Source organism: Corvus brachyrhynchos, unplaced genomic scaffold (genome assembly GCF_000691975.1).
Source record: "Corvus brachyrhynchos isolate BGI_N302 unplaced genomic scaffold, ASM69197v1 scaffold175, whole genome shotgun sequence".
NCBI classification, from domain to species: Eukaryota; Metazoa; Chordata; class Aves; order Passeriformes; family Corvidae; genus Corvus; species Corvus brachyrhynchos.
The window spans coordinates 5281541-5286566 of NW_008238448.1; positions in this window are offsets into that span (position 1 = coordinate 5281541).

Sequence of the window (5026 nt, forward strand, 5' to 3'; positions counted from 1 at the left end):
GGCTCTGGCAGAGGCAAAGTTGGGCTGTGGAGGGGAGTGCTAGAGGGGAGTGCTAGAGGTGCAGTGTCCCAAATCAATACAAATAGTTGCTTCAGGGCACAGAAATCAGTCCTGCAAAAACTTCATGCTTCTCCCATCCCTGAGAGCTGTGCTTCATTGCCTCCTATTTTTATGCAGCAGCCAAAGAGATTCTGAATCCTTGGCCCCCGCATTTGCATCCCAGGCCAGACTGCAGCCAGGGTCAAAGCCTGCATGTACTGTCCATCCCTCCCTAGCACCCCGAAATTGTGTGATTGCTTCATCAGGGAAGGCAATTAGCATTCAAGTGCTGCTGTTAGCATAATCAGAAAGACAAAAGGCTGACAGCAATAGCTGCAAAGCTGGGGCCCTAGTCAGAAATGTAATGGAGAAATAAATTATGGCAAGAGAGCACATTCAGATCCAGACTTCGGCTGCAGAGGGTACGAGGGCAGAAAAGAGCCCTGCCTCCTGCTAGTTTATCATCCACACTCCAGAGGTCCTCATGGCTGTAACTGATAAGCAGCTGATAAACAGCTCAGCTTCTTCAGGAACAGAAGCACTCCTGTCATGAGCAGCTGAGACCCCCAGGTACCAGCCAGGGATACTGTGAGTCCTCTTGGCACCACATCCTAGTTCTTTAATGCCAGACCTTTCCCTTGAAAAATTCAGCTTATTTCAAGGTGCTGTTTTGTGTTTGTGATAGAAGGGATTTAAGCACCCCAGGGTTTCGGAAGCCACGATCTGGGGACAGTCACGCTCCAGTACTGCTGAAAAGGGGAGACAAGAACCCAAAACAGATAAAACCTGATGACTGGAAGCAGGTTTGGGGTGTAAAAATAAGATTTTAAAAAGCCAGGTAAGTTTCCCAGTGATCCCTGTAAATTTGGAAAGCCTGAGTACAGCTTGGGAAGGGAAGGACCCAGTTGTGGCTCTTTCTATGCAGCCGCATTGGGCTTCCCGTGAGCTAAAAAAAAAAACAAGAAAAAAGCAAACAGACAAACAAAATAAGGCAAGAAAGGGAAAAGGCAGCAAGGTGAAATGCCTCCATCAGTGATGGCATTGGATGGGCATCTGGTTCCTGAAGACGGCACTGTTATCTCAGTGTAAGCTCTTTTTTCAATATTATTCACCTATTCAAGGAGAGGAGACATCTTATTGTCTAAAAGAAAGATGAAAACAAAGGTTGCTGCACTCCAGGTTATTTTTTACACCACAGAAACATCCCACTGATGAAGCAGTGACTTTGTAGGAGCTGATAAATCAGAAGTCGAATGAAAGAATGGGGTTTTTTTGTTTCTCCAGCCCTGAGATTTGATTTGATTGGAATTAGCTTCATTTGAATCTGACCCTTAGCAAAGGCCTTTTATATTCACCAGGAGGTTTACCACAGGGCACTGCAAATTTTCCTGCTTTGAGATGCTACAGCGTGAAGGGAGGTTATAAAAATATATGAGAATATTTTTTAAAAATATATAAAGTATATGTGTAATAAAAATTTAAAAATATAAAAGCCTTTATCAAACCAAATTTAATGCTCTAGAAATATGATCTTGTGCTTCCCCCAGACAAGAGAAAGCTACAGAATCTCTCCAGATGCCCCACACCAAGGACTTGTACTTGTGTGTGTGTCTGAGGGATGCAGAAAGGGAGCCGAACTTGTGCTAATAAGCAGCTACTCAATATGCCTTGATGAGGGAATGTATTCAGAGTGTACAGAGAGCAAAGTGTGCTGCAGCGAGAATGGGAAATGATTCCCCTCATATGAATTTGCCTAAGTACAAAATAAACATCTATTTTTTTTCTCCTTTCCCCCTTTTTCTAAAGCCCAGCTGTCTGTTAATGCATATAATGATGGTCCCTCCAGGGACCAAGCCTGAATTCCCATTCATATGCAAAAATCATAAGTGAGAAACTTTAGATTTGGCCCAAATAACAGTGTGCACTTCTCCCAGTGAAGGAAATTCCAGCTTGCCATATTTTTCCTGCTCAGTGCATGCCAGATGTCTAAAAAAAAAAAAAAAAAACAGAGGGGGATGGTTATTCCTGTGTATGGAGCCAGAGCTGGCAACAAGGAAAGGATGCTTCTGGCACATCCACAACGCACTGCCTCCACACGGGAGCATGGAGCAAGGGAAAGCTGGGGGGGAAATGGTCTTGCTCATATGGCCACGTTTGTGTTGAACACCAAACCTCTGCTGAGGGGGTTGTGTTGACCCCGTGAAAGGCAATGGCTGTGTCACAACATTTAGGGAGAGAGAGGGGGGAAAACAAAGGTCTGAATATGACAGCAAAGGGGCTGAGGCAACTGGGAAAAACAGGTATTTGTGCAAAACCAGCTCCTGAGTACTCTTTTTCAAGTGGACTGCTCAGTGCTTGCCGGTCAGCACTGCCGCCCTGAAGCCCGGCCTTAAGCTGCCCTCTAAGAGCCTGCCAAATGTTCATTTGGAAAGCAGAGGCTTAGGAAGCTGCTTTTAGGCTTCACCAAACCATTTTGCTTTTAAAGGAGGCCTCTGGCATTGCAAGAGAGACCACACTGAGCAGAAAGACCAAAGCCATGCTTTGCAGTGAAGTTTTGCTGGAGACAAAGCATTAGAGCAAGTGCTGAGGCTCATCCCTTGTGATGGGGATGGAGAATGATCTCATTTTGGGGAGAAATAGCTATAAACAGATGGATTGTTACTGGAAAACAAAAACCTCAAAATATTCATCCTTTGGGAGGCATCGCTGTGGGTTTATTCTGGGGGGCTGTGTGGGTCATGTGAAATGACAAATGACAAAATGACAGGCAAGTCATTTTTCATGCTGGATACCTGCCTTGGGATCATGTGCTCAGAGAGAGGAAGTGATTTAGGAGGAAGGCAGTCAAATTCATGGGTTTTTTCTCTATCCCCAATAAAAAGAAAGGGTCAGGAGAGTACTCCTTTCCCACCGTCTCAAGATGAATCGGGGCTTCATGGTGGTGAGGCAGTGGCGGTCTGTTAAGGCAAAGGGGGATTAGGGCTGGCAGGGGGGTTATGCTGGGCCTCACAGCTGGTGCAGGTGCATTTCCAGCCATAAGAAGTAGTAACAGTCCCAGTGGAAACATTCAGCTGCGGTAAGAGCAGACAGAAATCTATTATCCTTGTGAATGCAATGTCAATATTTACAGAGAGAGGTCAAAGAAGAGATCTCTGCTCAGGAAATGTCAGCTCTGGAGAAGGAGGAGGCATTAGCAGCATTTGCCTTTTTGCCGGAGCAATCCCTGCAAAACTGAGGAATATTTAGGAGGTTTTAGACTTCCAGCCCTATTCACCCATCTTCTTGTACCATTGCATCGTCTACTGCAGCAGTTTAGAGCACATCTGCAATGCCTGGAAGCAATGCTGGATGCTTCCTCCTCCTTGGGGGTTACCAGCATGAATGCGAGTGGTGATCCAGTCATGGTGGCTGCAGGCAGCTTTCCTTATCTGCCATTAGTAGGGTCCTTTACAGAGAGGAAAAGACAAGAGGAACAGAAAAATGGCCCAGAGCAAAGAACACAGGGTCCAAAAAACCATTCAGGCTGAGCCAGGTTGGTACCTGCAGCTAAAAACCCACCAGGTGAGATAGGATTATGGATTTAGATAAAGGATCTCAGAATATTTTTCTGCAATCTTTTTGCTTAGGGTGGGAAGTGCTCAAAATGGGTTTAATCCCCCTTGCTCAGTGTTATTAGCACAGGAGTGCTACTGCTATTGCTGGTAGCACAGGAGTTCCTGGGCCCTCTCTAATGAAGACCAAAGAGGCTTTGTGTGAGCATGAAAGGGACAGGCAGAAGAAGCACAGGCGAGAACACAGCCTCAAAAACAGCTTTATGCCAGCATATGCAGTTGCTGCCCACAGATGTTACCCATGGGAATGACAGGACCTCCAGGTGATGCTTCCAGGTGTAGGAGGACAGGGGAGCATCACCAGCCCGCCTAGCAGGTATCCAGCCTTGTGGCTCCTGGGGGGATTGGGTGTTTCCCCATAAAAGCTTTTTTTTCACTAGGGAAGGAGGCTTGAGACATCCCAGAAAAGCTGAAAAACTCCCTTGCATTTCCCAAGTGGAAAAATGCTTCTTGCCAAAGACTTCAATTCCTTCCTCCATCACTGGGCTGAGATTTTGCCTGTAACTCTATTTATGCTCAATGAAAACTTCAGGGGCTGGTGGCCTGTGAGGATGTGGGATGTGCCAAGTTCTGGTTTTCACTGGTATTAACACATACATGGCCAAACAGATGGGAAACCACCCAGTGAGACAGAGCCAGCGATGTAAATAAACATCAGAAACCTCTCACTGCTTGCTTAGGCACTGGTTGCTTTGCCCACATTGGACTGGGCCCAGAGGCAGGAGATCTGGGGAGCTGAGGAGGTTGAAAGGGGGAATTTCCCTGCCATGGCACTGAGTTCAGAGGACAGGGCCTGTGGGGTGCAGAGCATCCCGTATCTCTGTCCCATGTGCCTGGGATGGCAAAGGACACTTCTGTGGCATGGAGAAAGTAATTCTGGGCTTTCCAGCTCCCTTCAGATTAAATGTTATTGCATTTGGGTGGGATATTTTGGAGCTGTTTCTCTGCTGGCCATTTTACTCCAAACAGTTTAATTAAAAAACCAAAACTTCTGGCAGGTTTGTGCTGCTTGGTATTTAAAGCCAGATTATATGGATTTATTCTGCATAGGATCTTGTGATTTGCTGTCTGCAGTGTCAGACAGCTGTAATTGAGTTGATATTAACACTGATTAGGAAAAACAATACTGTGTTCCTACCACCTGAGCACGGAGAAGGATATCACCTTGGGCACGCACGTGTGTGTGCCACAGGAGTTCCCTGCAGCCAACAAAATATCCAGCACCATCTCTGAAAATTAAGCCCCACTAGCAGCGCCCCTAGTTCCTAGCCAGTCTGCAGACGCCTGGGCTGTCTCCCAGCTTGCCTCAGCCCCCGGGCAAAAGCAGAGTTTCCTTCGGTATGGTAATTCCCATTGCCGGCGGGAGATTCCCTGCC